This window comes from Canis lupus, chromosome 21, assembly GCF_003254725.2.
Source record: "Canis lupus dingo isolate Sandy chromosome 21, ASM325472v2, whole genome shotgun sequence".
Lineage (NCBI taxonomy): Eukaryota > Metazoa > Chordata > Mammalia > Carnivora > Canidae > Canis > Canis lupus.
Window position 1 is genome coordinate 3061597 of NC_064263.1, and position 27397 is coordinate 3088993.

The window sequence follows — 27397 nt, forward strand, 5'->3', positions numbered from 1 at the left end:
AAGGAAGACTTTTGTTTTTGATAAGATCAAGAAGCAGAGATGGCTGCAAAACATATGAGGTATTTAAAGCTAAAATGAAGTGAATAACTGAACATTAGCTACTGAGATTAACATGGATTCTTCTTTAGGCTGTTAGACAAAAAGATAATCTCCATTCAGAAACCATTTAGGTGGATCAGGCCCAAAATGGGTTTTGAACCATAAATAATCCAAATTGATTTAACTGCACAGAGAAATAATCAACTGTTTACTTTGACTTTATTTTTACATGGCTTTATAATACCTTTCATTTCTTTCATACTGAAGCGGTAACAGTGGTGACCATATGTCTAAGACAATTTATTCTAAAATCAACATGAGACAGATGAGGTTTTCATCTTCAACATAGACACACTGAGGTGAAGCAAGGGGAAATTTTAATCAGAATTTACTGTTCTGATTATCTGAGATTAGGATGCATCAGTGATGGAAGCTTTGTAATTAAGTTGCTGCTTTTTCTTCAACTGACTCTGATTTTCAAGTCAACTAATATACATGTCAATGACATTAAACAGAGAACCTAGGTTCAAATAATTTTCAGTAAATGGGAATTGTTCTTACCATAATCATAATTAGTGTCTTGGGCCCTAAAACAACAAATTATTTCTTCATTGATTTTGGCTTCTCTAACCTCTCATTGATTCTTACCATTATTTTCATTTTTCTAGGATACAGAATCAGTCGTTTAAGGAAACTATATAGTTTAGGAAGGTTTTATTGTGGTTGTTGTTTTACCTATTTTTGTTGTTGATATTTTTAATAGTGACATGATCTAATATACCCATCCAGTAACCTAATATTACTTTTTTATCATTTTTATTATTTATCTGCCTATGCTACTAGAAAATGTTCAAATAAATAATTTTCATAAAACAATTATAGAACATTAGACAAAAACTCTGCAAAGTTGCATATTAACATATTTGTCTATTTTTTCACTAATTTGTTTCAGTAACTACTTTTCAATAGTAAGAGAATATTTTTCTTAAAGATTTTATTTACTTGACAACTAGGCTGAGTGGCAGGCAGAGGGAGAGTGAGAACCAGGCTCCCCCCTGAGCATGGAGCCCAACCAATGGCAGGAAGGGCAATAGTAAAAGAATATTAAATAATATCACTAATAGACATTTGCTTCTATAATAATTCTTGAACATTACTCCAATGTTCTTGTTCTCCTTTGTATGACTGACACAAAATGAATCTGTTTTTTCCTGAAGTTTAAAGTCTTGCTAATCTACTTTTTCTGTGACATTCCAATAGCACATGGCCTGTTTATTAAAGGAGTAAAATAGTTGATAGTAGAAATAGAAATCATTTTACTTCCATGAATCTATGCAGATAGGAATGAAATGGAATGAAGAATAATTATTCTTATAATTTGTTAAATATAAAATAATGGTATAATTTATTTAGGCCTTATATATCTGTCCATTCATTGTACACATAGCTATGAGTCTAAGTTCAACTTTCAACTCCTCCAAGTTATAAAAAATAATAAAACAGTGGAAAATACAAGGGTAAGTAAAGACCTTCAAAGTCTCAGATATTTGAGGATGAGGGAGATGTGAACATTATTTCCTTGGTGTTCCTTAACAATTTTGATACAGATGTTTATAGTTAAAAGCTGAGAAATAGGTTAAGCTTCATATTAAAAAAAATTGAGTACTGGCATCTTGTTGAATTCACCAAAAATATAACTCATCATTAGAATGTGGGACTTGTTAAAAATGTAAGTGCTAGGAATCTAGCAGCAAATTCAGATTCATTACCTATCTCACATAGCTGAGGAATTTGTATTTGATCTGGTACCACACTTGATTTTGAGGTACATGTTAGAAAAACACTAGCCTAGGGATTTTTTTGAATTTATCACATTCAGTAATTGAACTTTTACACTGCCCAAAGAAAAAAGAGGAGACTTACTCTTATGAAACAGATTTACAACAGACAAGCTGATAAAATATGACTGTGACTTAATAACAATAAACAACTTCTAAACAGCCTAGATAGAGTGTGCTGTCTTTATGGGATCTTGTGTGTGTGTGTGCCACTGTCCTTTTGAAAATATTTTTTGTGATAGGTTAACTAATGATATTTAATTATTGAATTTTATTTTTTACATATATCTGATATTTAAAGTTTCTTAACTTGATTCTTTTCTTCCTCATCAACCTCTGGAGGAACTTATTCACTGCCTATATTTTTACTAAACTCTATGTATTCTTTTACTTATGTACCCATTCATTCATTCAACAAAAGCAAACTATCATTTATGTGTAATACACTGCCATTTGCTATGAAACTACAATGATTATTAAATTTACAGTACTTTTGAGCATTTAACATTTAATCTAGGAAAAACTCAAATAACATAATAGACAAGGATTCAGTGTAATAATTCAAATATGGATCAAGTGCAAAGTAGGTTAATTTAGACCCATTTGCTAGAGATTTTGAAAGTCAGAGAGATCTAGCTACTGTTTATGTTCATGTAAATGGCAGAGCATAGAATCTAACCCACAACTATCTCAATATTGATTCTGCCATCATGTCACCATAAACGAGATTGCAGGACAAAGTATTCAAGGAAAAGAATGAGCAGCAGCATCATTATTTTATGTTTCGTATATTAAACTGTGTTTATTATTACTAGACCTTTACTATATGGCAGATTACATATATGTATGTGTATATGCGTATGTGTCTCTGTGTGTATAGGTAAGCAATAAAGCAAAATCACACACACACACACACACACACACACACACACACACACACAAAACAACAACACAAATACCCAATGAATTAAACTGGAAATTTAGAATGTGGAAAAATTATAGCCCTAAAATTTCTCATTTGCCCTGACTTAGTCTCATACCTCTGACTCCTATCGTTGAAGTGACAACCTTATGAAATGTTATTTTATAGTTTTCTTGTTTTTATTATCAATTTTACCATATATGCATGTATCCATTTATCCCTTTTATGTTTCTGATATTCATTTTTTATTAAGCATTATCTTTGCCAGACATAGCTAGGTTGATGCACATAGCTATAATTCAGATTGTAGCATAATATCCATTGTATGAATGTACTATATTTTACATATCCAGTATATTGAGATGATCACTTTTGTTACATTGGGATTTTTTTCTATTACCTAAATCCCTCTATTAACATCCTATCTCATGTACACATGCACTAAACTTTCTTTTCTAGAAAGTTTCTCTCTTAAATTCAGTTGCCAAGTATTAATATTTTCAACTTAACCAGATAAAATTAGCTATTTAAAGTTGTAGCAACATACTTTCTTATAAGTAAATTACATATGTTCAATTATGTTTTATTGTAATTTCTCCTTAGCATCTCCATTTTATTCTAGCAAGGCTGAGGTTTTCTCATACATTTGCTGGCATTTTCTATTTTTATTCTGTTATGCCATGAAATATTTTATCCATTTTACTATTGAGTTGCTATTTTCTTATTAATTGTAATGTTTTAAAATATATTTTGGGTATTAATAGCTTGTCACTTATATTAGTGTCAAGCTTCCAGTTTGTGCTTTCTACTCTTCCTTTCTTTATGGTAGCCTCTGAGGAACAATCACTATACATTTTGATGTTGTTAATCTCCATGTAATTATTTATTTCTTTTTAATATTTTCCACTCTTTAGAGTTTAAGAACTACTTTACACAAAGTTAATAAAGATATTTTCCTATACTATAATTTAAAAACTTTTGGTTATTTGTCTTTCACATGTAAATCCTTATTCATCCTGTAATCAATCTTTTGTGTTAAGCAAGGGTGGATGGATGGATGGATGGATTGATTGATTGAAAGGATTTCATTCTTATTCTTTCATTTGTTGAAAAGTCCATCATCTCCCCACTAGTCTCCAGAACCAACTCTGATGTGGCTCAAGTTTTCATGTATGAGTGGGTTTATCAGCTCTGTCCTTATAAGTTTCATTGGATGATTTATAGATTCCACAGTGTTTCTTTTGATGTAATTGATACGTTAGGATAATTTTTCACACACATTCTATTTCTCCAAGGATCTCTCAGATATTCTTTACTCTTGGATGCATTTCACATTACTATTCAAAATACACACAAGACCCAAGTGAGAAGTTTTAGTGAATTGGGAAAGACTGACATCTTCATAGTCTTGAATGTTCATAAAACAGTATTTTTCACCAATTTTAAGAATTTTATTGTAGTCTTGTAGCAAATAGGAAACAATAGATTTGATTGTGTCTGATTTCCAAGCCTGGGTTATAAAAGGCATTGCATACTCTGCCTTGGTTTCTGAATTCCTTACTGTTGGAGTAGCCAGCTGCCATCTATGTGCTATCAAGCAGCACAGTGGAGGGGCCCACTGGATAGGAACAAATATGCCAACAATCTGAATAAAACATCTTGGAAACAAATCCTTCCTAAGATATAGCCCCCCAAGCATCGAACTGCAACCTCATGAGAGAACTTGAGTTAGAGATGCCCAAATGAACCACCCTAAAATTCCTGACACAGAACATTATAAAAAACAACAAATCTTTCCTGTACTTTAGCTTGCTAAAGTTTGCAATGATGAGTTAGGTAACAACAAATAAGTAATAGTAATAATATAAAATAATATAGTATTATAATTGATACAGTTATAATTATTATGTTATATGGTCAGTTACTCTTGAGGATTAATCCACGTGTTTACCATTCCATGCAACTCTTTGTCTTACTTCTCAAAATTTCCTTTTGGTAAAGATTTTTTTACTTTTCTGCTTATTGAAGTATATGCTTCAGAAGTGACATAAATGAATTTCTGCATTTTAAGTTTGTTCTGCTCTAGGGTGTCTAAAATAGTATTATTTCCCCTTATATTTGAAAGTAAGTTTATGGGATTACCATTTTAATTTACCAGTGAATTTCTACCTACATTTTGGAGGCACTATCAATATGTCTAATTTACATTGTTATAGATATTTGTTTTGTTTTCTTTTCTCAGAACCTGGAAAAAGAATGAATTCCAGCTTCCAACTAATGTGCAATTCAACATCTTTAAAATAAACATTTATAATTTTTCACCTAACCATTCAGAGTCACATTTGACACAACATATGTTTTTTTTTTTACTTTCTGCTAGCTTGTGATTTATTATTATTTATTATTTATTATTTTTATGAATTTGGTTGTTTGCTTGTTTGTTTCTTTCTTGTGTGAGTGAGTATATCTGATCTTCAAACACCTCCTTAGTCTAAGGTCAGATGTTTTGCCTTATGCAGACTCAAGCTTTACTTAGTAAGCCTTACGTTCCAGAGATCATTAAAACAAGCATTAGGCTCTTGGTCAAGTATGAATAACTCTGCTGCCTGCTGACTTCTTAGTCTTAGGCTCCTATAAATCTTCTGGCTTTAGAAGAGATAAGTTCTTGTCAGCTCACCCATTTATTTATTTATTTATTTATTTATTTATTTATTTATTTAGGAGTTTAATTTGCCAACATATAGCATAACACCCAGTGCTCATCCCATCAAGTACCCCCCTCAGTGCCTGTCACCCAGTCACCACCACCACACGCCCACCTCCCTTTCTACCACCCCTTGTTCGTTTCCCAGGGTTAGGAGTCTCTCATGTTCTGTCTCCCTTTATGATATTTCCCACACATTTTTTCTCCTTTCCCCTTTATTCCCTTTCACTATTTTTTATATTACCCAAATGAATGAGACCCTAGAATGTACGTCTCCGATTGACTTATTTCACTCAGCATAATACCCGCCAGTTCCATCCACGTAGATGCAAATGGTACATCGCTTCTAATGGCTGAGTAATATTCCATTGTATACGTAAATCACATCTTCTTTATCCATTCATCTTTCGATGGACACCGAGGCTCTTTCCACAGTTTGGCCATGGTGGACATTGCTGCTAGAAACACTGGGATGCAGGTGTCCTGGGGTTTCACTGCATCTGTATCTTTGGGGTAAATCCCCAGCAGTACAATTGCTGGGTCATAGGGCAGGTCTAGTTTTAACTCTTTGAGGAACCTCCACACAGTTTTCCAGAGAGGCTGTACCAGTTCACATTCCCACCAACAGTGTAGGAGGGTTCCCCTTTTCCACATCCTCTCCAACATTTGTGTTTTCCTGCCTTGTTAATTTTCCCCATTCTCACTGATGTGAGGTGGTATCTCATTGTGGTTTTGATTTGTATTTCCCTGATGGCCAGTGATGCGGAGCATTTTCTCATGTGCATGTTGGCCATGTCTATGTCTTCCTCTGTGAGATTTCTCTTCATTTCTTTTGCCCATTTCAGGACTGGATTGTTTGTTTCTTTGCTGTTGAGTTCAATAAGTTCTTTGTAGATCTTGGATACTAGCCCTTTATCTGATACGTCATTTGCAAATATCTTCTCCCATTCTGTAGGTTGTCTTTGAGTTTTGTTGACTGTATCCTTTGCTGTGCAAAAGCTTATTATCTTGATGAGGTCCCAATAGTTCATTTTTGCTTTTGTTTCTCTTGCTTTCATGGATGGATCTTGCAAGAAGTTACTGTGGCCAAGTTCAAAAAGGTGTTGCCTGTGTTCTCCTCTAGGATTTTGATGGACTCTTGTCTCACATTTAGATCTTTCATCCATTTTGAGTTTATATTTGTGTCTGGTGCAAGAGAGTGGTCTAGTTTCATTCTTCTGCCTGTGGATGTCCAATTTTCCCAGCACCATTTATTGAAGAGACTGTCTTTCTTCCAGTGGATAGTCTTTCCTGCGTTGTCGAATATTAGTTGACCATAAAGTTGAGGGTCCACTTCTGGATTCTCTATTCTGTTCCATTGATCTATGTGTCTGTTTTTGTGCCAGTACCACACTGTCTTGATGACCACAGCTTTGTAGTACGACCTGAAATCTGGCATTGTGATGCCCCCAGCTGTGGTTTTCTTTTTTAATATTCCCTTGGCTATTCGGGATCCTTTCTTAAGATAATTTGTTCCAACTTTCTGAAGAAAGTCCATCGTATTTTGATAGGGATTGCATTAAATGTGTAAATTCCCCTATGTAGCATTGGCATTTTCACAGTATTAATTCTTCCAATCCGTGAGCATGGAATATTTTTCCATGTGTCTTCCTCAATTTCTTTCAGAAGTGTTCTATAGTTTTTAGGGTACAGATCCTTTACCTCTTTGGTTAGGTTTATTCCTAGGGATCTTATGCTTTTGAGTGCAATTGTAGGTGGGATTGACTCCTTAATTTCTCTTTCTTCAGTGTCATTGTTAGTGTCTAGAAATGCCACTGGTTTCTGGGCATTGATTGTTTATCCTGCCAGGCTACCAAATTGCTGTATGAGTTCTAGCAATCTTTCACCCACACATTTAAAGGAATTGTTACAGTATGTGTTCTGACATTTTTATGTATTTTGTACAGGTACATTTTAGGATATCTGATTTGCAATATTGTCATAAAAGAGGCTCTTGGCATTGAAAATGTTAAGCTGATGTTTTCTAAAACTCCCTTTTGTAACTTTGTAGGAAATGATGTGGAAAAACAAACAACCAACAAAAATTAATTCAGAGATTTTAAAAGGAAAAAAAATCTAAAGATAATGAAAGCAAAGATTTAGATATGATACATAATGGCACTGATGAATGTCCAATAGGAATAGAGTGAATCCAGAATAGTTTTTAAAGAGTTTACAATGAAGATCAGAAAGGAGAAAAAGAAGAGAGCGTGAATAAAATAATAGGAATAAGTTTGAAGTTGTAAAAGTTTGTGTTAGATGTCTTCTATCTTCTCCATAAATTTTGTGAGGAGGGAATCTGTGGAGATTTTAAGTAGTGGAGCTGAGGGACTCCTGGGTGGCTCAGCGGTTGAGCACCTGTCTTTTACCCAGGGCGTGATCCTGGAAAACCCGGGATCGAGTCCCACATCAGGCTCCCTGCGTGGAGCCTGCTTCTCCCTCTGACTATGTCTTTGCCTCTCTCTGTGTGTCTCACAGAATAAATAAATAAAGTCTTAAAAAAAAAAGTAGTGGAGTTGAGGATATATGAATGCTTTGTCTCAGTTTTCTAATGACTCTTTTAGGGAACTAAAGACTCATTTAAAAGCCAAGGTGCTTCCTTCCCAAGGCCTACTCGAAGTTGCGTAAAATTAATTTGAGGTTGATCCTTTTAGGTCATTTTTGCATTTTTTTCTTCCTATGTATAATTCAGTAGCCATTGTGAAAGTGTAAAAACCAGGGAATCATGATAACAAGTAAGGTGTTATTTTTATATCTAGTAATTGTCAAGGTAAGTGTATCAAAGATAAAAGTAAAAGAAAAAAAATCATATATTGAATGAACTATACAAGCTAAATTTAAGAACCATTTATGCATGATTGAAGAGTCTTGTGTCCAACTGCATAGCTAGTATAAGTGAACAATATAAAGGTCAAAATAACAAGTTTGAGGAATATAGTTTTTAACATAGTTTATTATAGTATATTAATATCTTATCATGTTACTTTTAAAATTAAAGGTATTGGGCACCTGGGTGGCTCAGACAGTTAGTTAAGCATCTGCCTTGTGCTCAGGTCATGATCCCACGGTCTGGATTGGAGCCCCATGTTGGGAGACTTGACAGGAAGACTGCTTCTCCCCCTCCCTCTGCCTGCCACTTCTGTTTGTGCTCTCTCTCTAATAAATAAATAAATAAAATCTTAAAAAATAAAAATAAATAATGGTATTGAAAACTCTTGTAAAAAATGTAAATTGATTTGTGTACTAAAATAAGATAAAGCTTTAAGAGTCTTTATTTTTCAGGTTAGTTATCATGATTTAAAGTAAAAAAAAGTGACAAACAATCCAGAGAAAGAGAAGTCTTTAATATGGCAGAAGTTCCCTTTTCTCCTGTTACTGGTATGGTAATACTAGATAGAAAACAATGTTTTCCAATAAGCAGAATTACCTGAAGACATATTTTTCATTATAATTATGGATGGCCTGGTCACAAGAAGCTTAGAGCCATATTCATACAAAAAAGTAGTAAACATTTCTTCATGCTGTCCAATGTTGAATCTAATTTATTTATGAGTTGTGGGAAATATTTATTTTTTCATATTGTATTTTACATTATTTCCAATTCATCTTTGAAATTTTAGGAATAATAAAAAAAAATAAAATAACATCAAATTCTTCTCCCCACACCGAATGGGAGTTTCTGGTGGAACTAAAAATTTTTTTGATAAAGCAGAAGCTTTAGGATTCTGTCAGGATAAGGTTTCAATATGACCTCAAGTGAAGAGTTCTTGCCTAAGGAAACTGAAGATAAAGTGATCAAGGTGTTGACTAAATGAAAAGCTGTGCAGAAATTTGATGACTAAATGTCAAGTAATTAGGTATATAAAAAAACTCCTGAAATACCAGAGTTACGAGTTTAGATAAGTATGTGGAGACAGGACCCCTGGGCACCTCATGGGTTGAGTGTCTGCCTTCAGCTCAGGTCATGATCCCGGGGTCCTGGGATCGAGTCCCACATCGGGCTCCCTGCAGGGAACCTGCTTCTCCCTCTGCTTGTGTCTCTGCCTCTCTCTCTGTGACACTCATGAATAATAGATAAAATCTTAAAACTTAAAAAAAATTGTGGAGCCAAGGCCCAAAAATTTGCAAAAATAAGTAGATATTAAAAGCAAGTGAAGAAATAGGTTGAATCTTTAGTGAGATTAGCTTGAATCTATGACTTCATTTTGTCATCTCAGAAGGCCATATTATAAGGGAGTTGATATTCAAATAATCTGATCCAAGGTTAGACAGAGTAACATTGAGTGTAGCTTTGCTCAAGGGTTTGGTAGACCCCCAGTTCTTTTTATTTTCATTTTATTTTTTAAATGCTTTGCCAGTGATAAATCCCTGATTCAATAGAATTTCTTTTCTTCCTTGAAATTATGTTTAAGCAAGGAGTTGAACCCCAGCCTAAATATTTTGATCAGCAAATGAATAATAGAAACTACTGCAAGAGGAGAACAATCACTAAATAAATTCTTCTACTGTAGTCCAGGTCTTATTTTGGTTTTCATTATTTCTTTTTCTCTGTCAGAATGTCCTAAAAATCTTCCTATGGCTGCAGGTGCTGATTCATCTAAGGTAATGCAAAGAATATGAAGCATAGATTGTAAAACTTACTAGCATTTTCTCATTAAAGCTTTTGAAATTAATGGCAAAGCCTTGATTTGGAATCTGTGTTTGATCAAGAAATGTAAAGATGAAGGTAATTAGACTCACAAATCTTTCTCTTACCTATTGGCAAAAAAAGGGGTTTTTCAACTAGACTAGACTTTTCTGTGATCTTCTGGATGAATACCAGGAATACTTACTCATGCAGTTGCAGAGTTTAAATCAGTCATGCAACGTTGATTGGAAATGCAAAAATTCATTACTATTTATTGTTATTGTTGGCATAAGTGGTGGTGCCTGATTGCAAAATATTTGAAAAAGAAGATAGGATTTGGTTCTGTTGGTATTAATTTTCTAAAGATTTAAATATTATTGTGACTGTTATTTCTTTATTTCTTTATAAGAAGAAAATAAAGATAGGTAAAAAATTATAGTATACTTCCAAGAAAACTCCCAGTATATTTTTACCACATTTAGTTAACCTCAAGGAGCACCAGGTGTTACGTATGTATATACTTACATACACTCTATGTAAATCGTAATGATCCCTGACAATTAAATTGAACATGGCCTAAAGGGCTTTAATAAGTAGCTTCCCTCTTTCATACCCTTCCATACAAGTATAAGGTACAGACAGATGTCATAGGATTAAGTACAAAATTATCCATATGGTTAACATAATTTTTATAACCCACAATTTTCAATTTATATAAACAGAATAACATTAAGCTCAAATTAAAGCAGCAAACAATTTAATTGACTGATGGGCCCATACAACATATGTTCCACTTTTTACCCTATTTTTTAAAAGACATCTGAAGAACCAGAAATGCTAAACAAAACATCAATATCCTTAATGCTCTCATGTTTCAGATCTTAAATGTTCTTATTTTCTTCAAATATGTTTTGCTATGGAAAGATGTCATGCATATCCTTTAGTGGAACCACTCATGCTGCAACATAGGTCCCTTAAAAATAGTTGCCACCAATCTGGTTCACTGGAACTCAGGAGTAATTCCACAATGTTACACAATTTAAGTTAGAGAAAATATTCATGTGGAAAAGATAGTACTACAATTAATAGATCAACAAGATAAGAGACTCAATAAGATATGAAGAGATATAAATAAGTCCCTCATTTTCATGTTATTCTATGGGCATATCAGGGCCTGGGGTATTTGCTGGATAAATTGAGTTGAGTGGATTTGTGTTCAAGTGGAAGACTCTTTTCTCATTCTCCCAACTGATCTTCTGTGTTATAAGGTAAGCATAGAACCAAAGTGTCCGTAGGAGCAAATTCATACTCTGGTACGAAGAACTCTGAATATAGACGGCAGCTACTGACAGGAGTTATCTCAAAATGTCAACTTCAAATACTTAGATACGTTGATACCAAGGGTGAGATTTATTCTCCTCTACTAGCATGATGGAAGCCATAACTTCACTGCAAATTTGAACTTTTTACAATCCCTTTGAGCAGAGGATATCTAAGGTTTCTTTTCAAACAATTTTACTCATAATTTTATAATGATTTTCATAGGAGACATTTTCCCCTTTTCCCTTTATAAAGAGTTCTAACCAAAGACAAAGAAATTGGTTCACTTAAAGATAAGTGGAAAATTTTACTAATCACATTTTATATAAGATAGAGAAAATGTACTGGAATACAAATCCTAAAATATGTATGAAAATGACCATGCATTTCAATAATTTGTTGTTGACCTTTAAGTGTATATGCTACATGGATTTGGCTGAATCACCAGCAAAAAAATAAAAGCCTCAAGTGTCAAGGAAGAGTCCTAATGTAAGGCAGAAAAAAATTGTTTGAAAACTTATTGCTCTGTTTGAACTAAAAGAACCAAGAAAAATATTTTAACATCTTCCTACCTCTCTTTATCCCTTATAGTAATTACGGCAACAAACTCAACAGCTCAAATCTCCATGCTCATTCCAGTCTGCTCTGTTGAAAGTTTCCAGTATATATCAACTTTTAAACATATGAATCTCAGTTGGAGAATAAACTCTCAATCTGATTAAAGCGTGCTCACAGCTCTTGTTTGGCTAGAATTCTATTTACCTCTGGCTGATATCACATCCTGTCATTCCAGGAGCTCCCATTAATACTGAATTAAAGCATTTACTTGTAATTTTGTGTGAGGTCCTTCTATGAATGCAGTTGTGTTTCACGCAGTTAACTTACCAATTGCTTTAATGTGTTAATAAAAGATCCTTATAGTGAAAAGTACAGTTAACAGTACTTTTAGGTTGGAAAAATAAGACCCAGGAGATAAAGACGACTGGTGATAATGTGGTGATTAAGAGGAGACAGTTATATTACCATTATCTCTTTTGAGCAAACTGGCATTTCCTCAAATTTTATCCTCCTGTTTAGCCTATATCAAAAATAAAATAAAATAAAATAATTATATATATTTTTTCTTTCTCTCTCTTTCTCTTACCCATGCATGTGTGAATGCACACATGTGCCACACACATTTATGCATGTGAGAATACTACATATGCATACATTTCACATATTGAGAGAAAAGAAAGAAAAGACATTAAAATCCAATCTCTGTCTTCCATTTCTTTGGGAATTAACTACAGTATCTTATAAATTTAAGCAGCAGAATTGTTTACATATTAAATCTCTGAGTAAAGGACATCTGAAAATAGCTGTTATCTTGATGGCTGTTGTATAATAATTTTATATCTCATGGTATGCCCAGGCAATTGCATTCCTCAAGGATTCAGTCACTGAAGCATTTAAGAACAATTTATTGTAAAAGATATTATTTATTTATTGAGAGACACAGAAAGAGAGAGAGAGAGGCAGAGACACAGGCAGAGGGAGAAGCAGGCTCCATGCAGGGAGCCTGACGCGGGACTCGATCCTGGGTCCCCAGGATCACACCTTGGTGGCGGGGGGGGGGGGAGGGGGGGGGGAGGGGGGGGGCGGCACGGTGAAGGCGGCACTAAACCGCTTTAGGGCCGACGGCGGCACTAAACCATTGAGCAACTCGGGCTGCCTGAAGAACATTTTTAGCAATAAACAGAAGTTCCTGCTTGTTTCTGAAAAAAACAAAATGAACAAACAAACAAAAAACAACAACAAAAATCTCCACTGGATACTTTGGGGGAAGATAAACCCCTTAAAATTTGCAGAATTTGAATGAGAGACTTGAAGGAATGTCCTTTAGACTTATGTGGTAAGAGAGTGTAACCATCATCAGCATGTGGATAATGAACATTTTAAATGAAATGCAGTTGGTATAAATGATGATATGATGTAAGTGTAAAATATTCACCAAATTTCAAAAATGTGTCTGTAAAAATATAAAATGTAGCATTAATAATGTCTATATTTATTACATAATGGAGTGAAAAATTTATATACACTGAATTAAAATATACCATTAAATTAATCTGTTTTACATTTCAAAATTACATAAATGGTTCATACTATATTCTTATTGCACAGTGTTGCTTGAAAACATATAAGACATTTTTTGAAACAATGCTATTTCTAAAGCATTTTAATGTACTGAAAGATGATATTGTATAGAAAACATAAGTATTGATGACCCTGAGTCAAAAATAATTGTGAAGATTTGGAATCTGATTGCAAAATGTTTTTGGAATTATGCTTACCTAAGGAGTTGGGTGAATATAGTCCATAATTCAAGTTGCCACTTGTTTTTGAAAATAAAATTTTAGTAGAATGCAGTATGTCTATTGGTTTGCGTTATGTCCCTGATTGTCTTTTGCTATAATGGCAGCTTTGAGCAGTTGTACCCAAAGCCGATGGCAAAGTCTAAAGTGTTTGTTATCTGTCTCCTTACAGAAAATGTTGCTGGCCCCTCCTTTAAACAATTTATTTTGTTTATATTTTCTTTTTGTTATGTTTGCACAGAAATGATAAAATCCTTGTATAAAAATGTAAATACAGGGATCCCTGGGTGGCGCAGCTGTTTGGCGCCTGCCTTTGGCCCAGGGCGCGATCCTATGACCCGGGATCGAGTCCCACGTCGGGCTCCCGGTGCATGGAGCCTGCTTCTCCCTCTGTCTATGTCTCTGCCTCTCTCTCTCTCTCTCTCTCTCTCACTGTGTGCCTATCATGAATAAATTTAAAAAAAATGTAAATACATAATGAAGTTCAAGTAGTAAACTCTCATTGGATATTTATTAACTAACATTTTCTTTTCTGAGAGTTTATAATTTTTATTTTATTTTATTTATTTATTCAGAGAGACACACGGAGAGAGGGGTAGAGACACAGGCCAAGGGAGAAGCAGACTCCATGCAGGGAGCCTGATGTGGGACTGGATCCTGGAACTCTGGGGTCACTCCTGAGCCAAAGGCAGACGCTCAACCACCGAGCCCCCCGGGCATCCTGAGAGTTTATAATTCTATGTTACTGTCATGTTGTAGAATTAATGAACGATACTTAGATTGATAATAGATTACTTTCTTGCGTATATAAATAAATACGAAAGCTTTTATTTTTTGGTGAGTAATTATTGAGAGATTTCTATTTACTACATATTATTTAGGATAAATATATAGAGTGTATTATATAGAATAAATTACTATTTATTAGGAACTTACAATCTAGAATGAGAAAGCCAGAGCACAGAACTGCAGGTGTTAAGTAGAATTAAAAAGAGGTTTCTCGGGATCCCTGGGTGGCGCAGCGGTTTGGCGCCTGCCTTTGGCCCAGGGCGCGATCCTGGAGATCCGGGATCGAGTCCCACGTCGGGCTCCCGGTGCATGGAGCCTGCTTCTCCCTCTGCCTGTGTCTCTGCCTCTCTCTCTTTCTCTCTGTGTGACTATCATAAATAAATAAAAAAAAAAAATTAAAAAAAAAAAAAAAAAAAGAGGTTTCTCGACAGGTGACCTGGCGGCCGAGGGCGGCGGGGGAAGGGGCGGCACGCGGGCAGCTGGGGGCCCCGGCGTTGGAGCAGGGGCGGCTCCGGTGGGGAAGGGGCGGCGGCGGCCGAGGCGTCACCTCCCCCTCCCCGTGGGGCCGGCGTGGGGAGCTCCGGGGCCGTCCCGGGGCGGTTCTGGGGGGCGTCCGCAGGCGTTTGTTTGAGGGTCGGCGCCGCCTTCCCCGCGGGACGGCTCCTGTGACAGACGCTGCCGCTGGGCCGTTTCCCAGGGCGATCACGGAACCAGGCGGCCTTCCCAGCGGCACTGAGGATTCTGACCACGTGGCGGCCTCTCCACTACTTGGTCACAGAATTCCCGATCCCAGCACGGGAGAGGGTCGTGCTCCGGACATGAAGATCGAAAACCTACAGAGGCGCTCAGGACGGACCTGATCACCGCAGTGAGGCTGCATGACTCCTGTCAGCTGAACCCAGAGGAGTACTCTGTGCGGGCAGGTCCCTGGAGACAGGAGTGGGAAAAAGGGGTTCAGGGGCCAGCGAGCCCTGGGACCATCCCTCAGCCGGTGACCAGGCTCGTGTTCATCAGGCCCAAGAAATACATTGTGTCGCCGGGCTCCGAGCCTCCAGAGTTGGGCTCTGTCGATATCCGGACCCTGAGCGACAGTGTGTGTCATTACGACCTCAACGACATGGATGCTCGGTGGCTGGAGCTGACGAATGAGGAATTTAAGGAGATGGGAATGCCTGAATGAGATGAATACACCATGGAAAGGGTCCTAGAGGAATTTGGGCAGCGGAGCTATGACAATATGAATCAAGCTATAGAGACCGAGGAAGGCCTGGGATCAAATACGATGAACATGTTGTCTGTGATGTGTACTAGTCACCTGACGGTGAGGACGGCAATGAGATGGTGTTCGTGACAAACGCAACACCTGTGCACAGCAGGCCTGTTACGGAATCCTCAAGGTGCCGGACGGCAGTTCCCTCTGCCGAACATGTGCCCTGGGGGTTCAGCCAAAGTGTTTGCTGTGTCCCAAGAGAGGTGGAGCGATGAAGAATACCCACAGTGGCACCAAGTAGGTCCATGTCAGCTGTGTTCTGTGGATCCCTGAGGTGAGCATTGGCAGCCCCGAGAAGATGGAACCCCTCAAGAAGGTGTCTCACATCCCCAACGGTGAGTGGGCGCTGATGTGTAGCCTCTACAACGAGAAGATTGGGGCCTCCATACAGTGCTCTGTGAACTTCTGCACCGCCTTCCACGTGACACTTACACTTGGTGACTTCAATGTAGCACTTTCTACACTGGATAGGTCTTCTAAGCACAACATCTCCAAAGAAACAAGAGCTTTAAATGATACACTGGAGCAGATGGATTTCAAAGATATTTACAGAACTTTACATCCAAACTCAACTGGATACACATTCTTCTCAACTGCACATGGAATTTTCTCCAGAATAGATCAATACTGGGCCACAAATGAGGCCTTAACTGATACCAAAAGATTGGGATCATCCCCTGCATATTCTCAAACCATAATGCCTTGAAATTAGAACTGAATCACAAGAAGAGATTTGGAAGGATTTCAAACACATGGAGGTTAAGGACCATCCTGCTAAAAGATGAAAGGGTCAACCAGTAAATTAAGGAAGAATTAAAAAGATTCACGGAAACTAATGAGACTGAAGATACAACCATTCAAAATCCTTGGGATACAGCAAAAGCAGTCCTGGGAGGGAAATACATCGCAATACAAGCATCCCTCAAAAATTGGAAAGAACTCAAATACAAAAGTTAACCCTACACCTAAAGAAGCTAGAGAAAAAACAGCAAATAGATCCTACACCCAGCAGAAGAATAGAGTTAATAAAGATTCTGCAGAAGTCAACAAAATCAAGACCAGAAGAACGGTGGAACAGATCAACAAAACCAGGAATTGGTTCTTTGAAAGAATTAATAAGATAGATAAACCATTAGCCAGCTTTATTAAAAAGAAGAGAGAGAAGACGCAAATTAATAAAATCATGAATGAGAAAGGAGAGATCACTACCAACACCAAGGAAATACAAACGATTTTAAAAACATATTATGAGCAGCTATATACCAATAAATTAGGCAATCTAGAAGAAATGGACGTATTTCTGGAAAGCCACAAACTACCAAAACTGGAACTGGAAGAAATAGAAAACCTTAACAGGCCAATAACCAGGGAGGAAATTGAAGCAGTCATCAAAAACCTCCCAAGACACAAAAGTCCAGGGCCAGATGGCTTCCCTGGGGAATTCTATCAAACGTTTAAAGAAGAAACCATACCTATTCTACTAAAGCTGTTTGGAAAGATAGAAAGAGATGGAGTACTTCCAAATTCGTTCTATGAGGCCAGGATCACCTTAATTCCAAAACCATACAAAGACCTCACCAAAAAGAATTATAGACCAATATCCCTGATGAACATGGATGCAAAAATTCTCAACAAGATACTAGCCAATAGGATGCAACAGTACATTAAGAACATTATTCACCACGACCAAGAAGGATTTATCCCCGGGATGCAAGGCTGGTTCAATACTCATAAAGCAATCAATGTGATTTATCATATCAGCAAGAGAAAAAAAACAAGAACCATAGGATCCTCTCAATAGATGCAGAGAAAGCATTTGACAAAATACAGCATCCATTCTGGATCAAAACTCTTCAGAGTGTAGGGATAGACGGAATATGCCTCAACATCTTAAAAACCATCTATGAGAAGCCCACAGCAAATATCATTCTCACTGGGGAAGCACTGGGAGCCTTTCCCCTAAGATCAGGAACAAGACAGGGATGTCCACTCTCACCACTGCTATTCAACATAGTACTGGAAGTCCTAGCCTCAGCAATCAGGCAACGAAAAGAAATAAAAGGCATTCAAGTGGGCAAAGAAGAAGTCAAACTCTCCCTCTTCGCTGATGAGATGATACTCTATATAGAAAACCCAAAAGCCTCCACCCCAAGATTGCTAGTACTCATACAGCAATTAGGCAGTGTGGCAGGATACAAAATCAATGCCCAGAAGTCAGCGGCATTTTTATACACTAACAAGGAGACTAAAGAAAGAGAAATTAAAGAGTCAATCCCATTTACAATTGCACCCAAAAGCATAAGATCCCTAGGAATAAACCTAACCAAAGAGGTGAAGGATCTAAACCCTAAAAACTATAGAATACTTCTGAAAGAAATTGAGGAAGACACAAAGAGATGGAAAACTATTCCATGCTCATTGATTGGAAGAATTAATATTGTGAAAATGTCAATGCTACATAGGGGAATTTATACATCTAATGCAATCCCTATCAAAATACGGTGGATTTCTTCAGAGAGTTGGAACAAATTATCTTAAGATTTGTGTGGAATCGGAAAAGACTCCCAATATCCAGGGGAATATTAAAAAAGAAAACCACAGCTGGGGGCCTCACAATACCAGATTTCAGGTTGTACTACAAAGCTGTGGTCATCAAGACAGTGTGGTACTGGCACAAAAACAGACACATAGATCAATGCAACGGAATAGAGAACCCAGAAGTGGACCCTCAACTTTATGGTCAACTAATATTCGATAAAGGAGGAAAGACTATACACTGGAAAAAAGACAGCCTCTTCAATTAATGGTGCTGGGAAAATTGGACATCCACATGCAGAAGAATGAAACTAGACAATTCCCTAGCACCAGACACAAAGATAAACTCAAAATGGATGAAAGATCTAAATGTGAGACAAGAGTCCATCAAAATCCTAGAGGAGAACACAGGCAACACCTTTTTTAACTCGGCCACAGCAACTTCTTGCAAGATACATCCATGAAGGCAAGAGAAACAAAAGCATAAATGAACTATTGGGACTTCATCAAGAAAGAAGCTTTTGCACAGCAAAGTATACAGTCAACAAAACTCAAAGACAACCTACAGAATGGGAGAAGATATTTGCAAATGACGTATCAGATAAAGGGCTAGTTTCCCAGATCTACAAAGAACTTATTAAACTCAACACCAAAGAAACAAACAATCCAATCATGAAATGGGCAAAAGACATGAACAGAAATCTCACAGAGGAAGACATAGACATGGCCAACATGCACATGAGAAAATGCTCTGCATATCTGGCCATCAGGGAAATACAGATCAAAACCACAATGAGATCCCACCTCACACCCGTGAGAATGGGAAAAATTAACAAGGCAGGAAACCACAAATGTTGGAGAGGATGTGGAAAAGGGGAACCCTCTTACACTGTTGGTGGGAACGTGAACTGGTGCAGCCACTCTGGAAAACTGTGTGGAGGTTCCTCAAAGAGTTAAAAATAGACCTGCCCTACGACCCAGCAATTGCACTGTTGGGGATTTGCCTCAAAGATACAGATGCAATGAAACGCTGTGATACCTGCACCCCGATGTTTCTAGCAGCAATGTCCACAATAGCCAAACTGTGGAAGGAGCCTCGGTGTCCATCGAAAGATGAATGGATAAAGAAGATGTGGTTTATGTATACAATGGAATATTCCTCAGCCATTAGAAATGACAAATACCCGCCATTTGCTTCTACGTGGATGGAACTGGAGGGTATTATGCTGAGTGAAATAAGTCAATTAGGAAGGACAAACATTATATGGTCTCATTCATTTGGGGAATGTAAAAAATAATGACAGGCAATAATGGGGAAAGGAGAAAAAATGACTGGGAAATATCAGAAAGGGAGACAGAACATGAGAGACTCCTAACTCTGGGAAACAAACTAGGGGTAGGAGGAAGGGTGGTTGGAGGGGGGCAGGGGTGACTGGGTGATGGGCACTGAGGGGGGCACTTGATGGGATGAGCACTGGTTGCTATTCTATATGTTGGCAAATTGAACACTAATAAAAAATAAATTTACAAAAAAAAAGTGTTTCTCATACTTAGGGATGGATAACAAAGTGTTTAATAAATGGTGTTGAAAAAAAAATAAATGGTGTTGAAGAAGGCAATTAGTAATCTTGGGAAAATAAATTGGGTTCATGTCTCACAAAGAATATCAGGAAAAGTTTTAAATCAAATACATAAATATAAAAAAGGAAGTAAAATATATTAAAACAAATTGACAATTTTAGTTATTTTAGAAAGGAGATTTTGTAAAATTCAAAATCTAAGGGTCATAAAAAGGTAAATAAATTCAATAAAAATTTAACATAAAGGCATCTTTATGGGGGAAAATATTATACAATCTTAGAAGGCAAATACCATAAGTTGGAAAAATAATTACAGATTTTATTATAGAAAACAGGCAATAGGGATGCCTGGGTGGATCAGCAGTTGAGCATCTGCTTTGGCTCAGGGTGTGATCCTGAGATCTGGGATCAAGTCCCACATCGGGCTCCCTGTGGGGATCCTGCTTCTCCCTCTGCCTGTGTCTCTGCCTCTTGCTGTGTGTCTCTCATGAATAAATAAATAAATATTATAAAAAAGAAAACAGTCAATATAGGAGAGAGAGGTTGGTCATTGTGGGGAAGGAATAGGTAGTCCACTGAATTTGTGATATGCAGTAATTTAGTGGAGAGAATAACATAGACACAGCATAGAAGAAATTGGCACACATTTTCTCTTGATTCTTTCATTGAGTGAAAACCAGTGTCTGTAAATTGTGAAATTCAGCAAGGCTTGGCAAAGAACAACATCAATAATTATCAGAACACAGTCAAGGTCAGGAGATGTTCAACTTCTAGCCCATGAAATTGGAGAACCCACCATGAATACTTGAGACATTCAGTGGATAGCCAGAGATCTTAGTAGTTTGCACCTTCTACAGTAATGTTTATTTCATAACTGAGCCAATAGAGTGACCAAGCTGACCCTCATAATTTTAAATGCCCCCTAACAAAGTTAGTACTCTTAAGAGAAGATAATATTATTCAGATGCTCTACAACATAATGTTAATGTGAATAAAACAATTAAACTAGAAGACAAAGAATTTCAAATAGTTCTAACAAATATGCTCAAAGATTTAAAGAAAATTACTAATATCAGAGTGAGACAATTGATATGTTTAGTTGAAGAAACAAATGGAACTTCCAAATGACAAATAAATATATGCAATGAAAATTTCACTTGATTGATTTATAGCAGATTATGTACTGCAGAAGAGAAAAACAATTGACTCAGAAACACAGGTATAGAACCCATCCAAAACAAGACAGAAAGAAAAGAAGAAAGAAAGAAAGAAAGAAAGAAAGAAAGAAAGAAAGAAAAGAAAGAAAGAAAGAAAGAAAAGAAAGAAAGATCAAAACATTACTATCCTAGTAGAACCATATGTATAATAGGACTAGAAGAAAGGGAGAAATGGGACAAAGCCTCAAAATTATCAGGGAGTATTATTTCCAACATAAAAGCATACAATCAATTAACTAAACATTTAATCAAGCCTAAGGGTGGAAAGAAGACAATTTTAGACATTCATTTATATCATCCAGAGTTAAGTTTCACAGAAGAGAATCTATTCTGTCTAGTTTATGCATAAAAAGATTAATGATAGGGACACCTGGGTGGCTCAGTGGTTGAGCATCTGCCTTTATTTATTTATTTATTTATTTATTTATTTATTTATTTATTTATTTATTTATTTTGAGCGTCTGCCTTTAGATCAGGGTGTGATACTGGGGTCCTGGGACTGAGTCCAGCATCAGGCTCCTTGCATGAAGCCTGCTTCTCCTTCTGTCTGTGTCTCTGCCTCTCTCTCTCTCTCTCTCTGTCTGTCATAAATAAATAAATAAAATCTTTTAAAAAAAGATTAACAATAGATTACTAAACTGCCTAAAAAGTATTGGAAGTGCTGATAAAAATTAAATTTGCCTTTAATAATTTCTATTATTATTATTATTATTATTATTTTACTTAAACTCAAGTTAGTTAATATATAGTGTAGTATTGGCTTCCAGGGTAGAATTTGGTGATTCATCACTTAAATATAACAGCCAGTGCTCATCCCAACACTGCCCTTCTTAGTGCCCATTACTCATTTAATGCATCCCCCCATCTTCCTCTCCTATAGCAACCCTCAGTTTGTTCTTTATAGTTCAGAATCTCTTATGTTTTGCCTCCCTCTCTGCTTTTAGTTTATTTTAGTTTTCCTTCCCATCCCCTATGTTCATCTATTTTGTTTCTTAAATTCCACATATGAGTGAAATCATATGGTATTCGTCTTCTCTAACTGATTTATTTCACTTAGTATAATACACTCTAGCTCCATCTACATTTTTTTTCGGTTGTTATTTTTTTTATAATAAATTTATTTTTTATTGGTATTCAGTTTGCCAGCATACAGAATAACACCCAGTGCTCATCCGGTCAAGTGTCCCCCTCAGTGCCCGTCACCCAGTCACCCCCACCCCCCGCCCTCCTCCCCTTCCACCACCCCTAGTTCGTTTCCCAGAGTTAGGAGTCTTTATGTTCTAGCTCCATCTACATTTATGAAAATGGCAAGATCTCATTCTTTTTGATGGCTGAAATATTCAATTATATATATATCACACCTTCTTCATTCATTAATTGGTCGATGGACATGTAGGCTCTTTCCATAACTTGGCTATTGTTGACAGTGTTGCTATAAACACTGGGGTGCATGTGCCCCTTCAAATCAGCATTTTTGTGTCCTTTGGATAAACACTTGGTAGTGCAATTGTTGGGTCAGTGGGTAATTTGGTTTCTAACTTTTTGAGAAACTTCCATACTGTTTTCTAGAGTGTCTGTACCAGTTTGCATTCCCACCAACAGTGCAAAAGAGTTTCCCTTTCTCCACATCCTTGCTAGCACAAATTCTTTCTTAGTTGTTAATTTTAGCCATCCTGCAGAGTTTTAGGTGACATCTCATTGTGGCATTGATTTATATTTCCCTGATGATGAGTGATGTTGAACATTTTTTTATGTGTCTCTTAGTCTTTGGAGAAATGTCTATTCATATTTTCTGCCCATTTCTTACCTGGATCATTTATTTTGGGGTGTTGATTTTGATGTGTTCTTTATAGATTCTGAATCCAAGTGTATTAGCCAATGTTCTCCAGAAAAACAGAATCGATAAGCAATTAGGATGTATATATAGGTGTGTGTGTGTGTGTGTGTGCACGCTTGCGCGTGTGGAGAGTGAGAGAGATTTATAACAGAATTAGCTCACACAATTAGGAAGGTTGACAAGTCCCAAGATCTTTAGGGTGAGCCAGCAACCTGACCTAGGAAAGCCAATGGCACAGTTTTAGTTTGCAAGCTGGCAGGTTCAAGACCCAGGAAGAGCCAATGTTTTCATGGTTCAAGTTTGAAATCAGGAAAAAGCCACGATCACAGCTTAGGCAGGAGGAACTCTCTCTCCTTCAGGAATGATTGACTTTTGTACTTTTAAGATCTTCAACTGATTGGATGAGGCCCACTGACATTAGAAAGGGCAATTTGCTTTACCCAGTCTATCAATTCAAATACTAATCTCATCCGCAAGTATCCTCACAGATACATCCAGAATGCTGTTTAACAAAATGTCTGGGTATTCCATGACCCAAACAGGTTGACATATAAAATTAACTATTACACCAAGTCAAAAAAAACAAAACAGGTAAAAATAGCTCAAGGGAGCTATTTTTGCAATCTGAGAACACTGCCTTCTCATTTGGAAAGCTATCAGTAACAACCAAAACAGCCAAAGTGTATCCCCTGCCTTACTTCTCAACTCCAAATTTTATGTTTGTCAATTCATCATATTCACCATGGTCCACTTCTATGATATTTCTTATGCATATACATGGATATAGCTTCCCATGCATAACCTTCTGGAACTACCAACATCTACAAGCTCTTATATTACATGATGCAAACATCTCCCTGATGCAAACATAAATATGTTCATTGTCACTCCAAAAGGAGATACTAAAATCTTTAGACATGGAATCTGTTTATTACGTGCATTCTTCTCTGTTCAGTCAAAATCCCAACTGGATAACCTGTACCCTATGGAATAAGCTATAGAAATAACCACAGTCATTGCATAACACAGTATAAAATAGAGAAAATGAAATGAGGAAAGAGGAAAATGTAGAAAATAAAAGCTTTTACTATACCCTTTGTTTTTGTAACTGGCCATAAAACTGCAGTTTTTGTTTGTAACTTTCTCATTTCATTATCTATTTCATATTACCTTTGCTCTCAACCATGATTTTTTAAAATATTTTATTTATTTATTCATGAGAAACAAAAGGGGAGAGAGAGACAGAGACAGAGACTGAGAGAGAGAGATAGGGAGGGAGGGAGAGAGAGAGAGGAGTCAGAGACACAGGCAGAGGGAGAAACCGCCTCCATGCAGGGAGCCTGCATCGCTCCCTGGGTCTCCAGGATCACGCCCTGGGCTGAAGGTGTTGCTAAACTACTGAGCTGCCCTTTCAACCATAATTTTATCTTGCCAAGGTTCTTTTTTTTTTTTTTTTTTTTTGCCAAGGTTCTTTATAAGCCTGAGTAACCAAAACTTTATTCTTGAAAAGGTCTGAGCCCTTGAGAGTCATTTCTGTATTTAATTGCTGTAAACTTCAAATACTTTTAAGAGTTGATCTCACAGTGCTGGACAATATCCTTTAGATACAATATATTCCTCATTGTGTAGAATCAAATCCAATTTCTTGTTGATCATCTGGATAAATATCCCAAGTACGTATCCTTTTTTCTTCTATTTCAGAGGCATGAAGGATGCATTTTGAAAAGGTGGCAGTGTGAACATTCAATTCAAAGCAGCAATTGTTTTATTGTATGGTGGAAGAATTTCTTTGGAGATGTTAGGTCCTCTGAAACTGGAAGAAAAGTTTTGTCAGGGTATAATAGAGAAGTGCTCCAGTCGTATTTTTAGATAACCTCTTACCTACCCAGTATTTTCATAAAGATCTTTTAAAAAATAATGACTGTTCTATCATAAAAGCCTATGAATATTAATGACTCTTTTAAGTACTTTGTGGAGCACCTGGTGGCTCAGTAGGTTGAGCATCTGCCTTGAGCTCAGGTCATGATCCTGGAGCCCTGGGTTGGAGCCCCACATTGGACTCCTGCTCCTTTGCCACTTCCCCTGCTTGTGCCCTCACTCTGTGTCAAAGAAATAAATAAAATATTTTAAAAGAATAACGTACACTGAGGTCTCTTAGGGACATACATAATAAAATGAAATTTAAAATTATTTATTTGATAATACAATTTGTTTAAATTGAGGTAAATTCATGAAAAAATCTATAAAGATCTTAAGGGTCGAATTCTATATATTATCTTTTATACTTTCTTTTTCTTAAATACAGAAATTTAAATTTTATATGGTAGTAATTATTTATATACTAGTAATTTTTTAAAAATATTTATTTATTTATTTATTCATGACAGACACAGAAAGAGAGAGACAGACCGACAGACAGAGACAGAGACACAGGCAGAGGGAGAAGCAGGCTTCATGCATGGAACCTGATGCACTCGATCCTGGGTCTCCAGGATCACACCCCCCCCGCCGAAGGCGGTGCTAAACCACTGAGCCACCAGGGCTGCCCTATACTAGTAATTTTTAAAGTCATCTTTAATTGTGTTTCACATTATATCCTACTTTAAAATAAATTCTGTTTTATACTTTAATTTTCTGTGCAAGTGCAAGGTCTAGAAAAAAGAACATTTCTGAAGTAGAATTTCACTGGTGCAATTGATGCTATTTCCTTTTATCATCCTAGATTGGGATGTTTAACTTGGCACTATTGGCATTTAAGACCTTTTAATTTTTTTTTGTTTGGGATGCATTGTAGAATGTTTAACAACAGTCCTGATCTCTACCCATTTGATGCCAGTAACCATCTCCCTTCATCCCCCTCACATTTGCAAGTTGTGACAATTTAAACTATCTCCAGATATCTGTCCCATGGAGGGGCAGAGTTATCCCTGGCTGAGAACCATTGCCCTACATTTAAGAAGAATTTTAGGTCACTCTGAATTGAAATTTAACTATTAGAATAAAAATCACTATAACATGATGTAGAACACATTTTGTATTTTTAATTATGTTACTTCTTATTGCTAGTCTGTGGATTATTGTATTAGGATGTCTTTTCTATGAGGGAGTATTGTTCTATATTAGAAATAATTTTATTAATAGTTCTTCTTGGGTTTCAAGAAGACCCCAAATGAGTAAAAGAAATTAAATAGTGGCATGGCACAAAAGGTACGGTTTACAGCAAGTTTTTCACAAAAATTTGCTGGTGAAACATTAACTTGACTTGATTCGCTCTCCTGCAGGCTTTTGTGAATTTTGAAATGAGTTAAGTGATTTAGGGTTGCAAAGAGAAGACAGAGATGAAAGAAAAAATAAATCCTTGGAATTTTGAAAATCAGAATCCTAGTATTAATTACCCAGACTGAGATATTCAGGAAGCTATTTAGTGAGTGTTGCCTCAGTTATTATTTCAACTTACGTGTTTGTTTTTCTACTTACCCAAGTTATGGGACTTTATTTAGTCAATTGGTCATCAAAAAATAAGAGGTGTCCAGAACACCTGTGTGGCTTAATTGGTTAAGCACCAGATTCTTGGTTTCAGTTAGGGGCAATATCTCCTAGTTCCCAGGATTGAGCTCTGTGCTCAACAGGGAGTCTGCTTGAAGATTTTCTCTCTCTGCTCCTCCCCCATATTCAGTGGACTCTCTCTCTCTTCTGCTAAATAAATAAATCTTAAAAAAAAATAAGAAGTGTCCTTTTGGGAAATGTTTTAGGACAAAATGTTTTCTTGTGAAAAAAAAAATGTTTTCTTTTGTATGTAAAAATCAGGTTTTTCTACTTAACTTCAGGTAATTTCAATGTAATAAAAATCAACATGGCAAGAACAAAGGAAAATTTCAAGTCTGTTTACTTCTCATATTTTAATTTTCAATCCCCCAAATTCTCTTTAGAATCCAAAGTAAAGAGGAAAAACCTAAAAGGCAAAGTGATGCAACTAGCACGAGAGAGGCTGCCATATATGCCCTTTTGGTACGCTGTAGTTTTTCATCCGACTTAGACCAGTCACTTCTGTAAAGAAGCAAGGAAAAAAAAAAAGAATCTAGGCAGTAGGCAGGGATGGGATAAGCAGATTTATACCCAAATCTGGATTATATGTGTATGGTGTGTGTGTGTGTGTGTGTGTGTGTGTGTGTGTATGTTTTGGTGGTGATGTCCTGAAATGTTTGTTATAAACTTAAAATCACCACCACTACCTATTAATGTCTCTTCTGCAACATAGAGAAACTGTATTTTCCAGAATCTCTTTTCTAGTAAAGTTCTAGACCAGATTTAACCAAGTAGAAG

At 36.5% G+C, this 27397-nt stretch overlaps 1 pseudogene; it reads left to right on the plus strand.

Annotated features, from left to right (window-relative positions):
• Positions 1 to 27127, plus strand: part of LOC112643197 (protein Jade-1-like) — a 39497-nt pseudogene extending 12370 nt beyond the window's left edge.
• Positions 27128 to 27397: the final 270 nt, after the last annotated feature.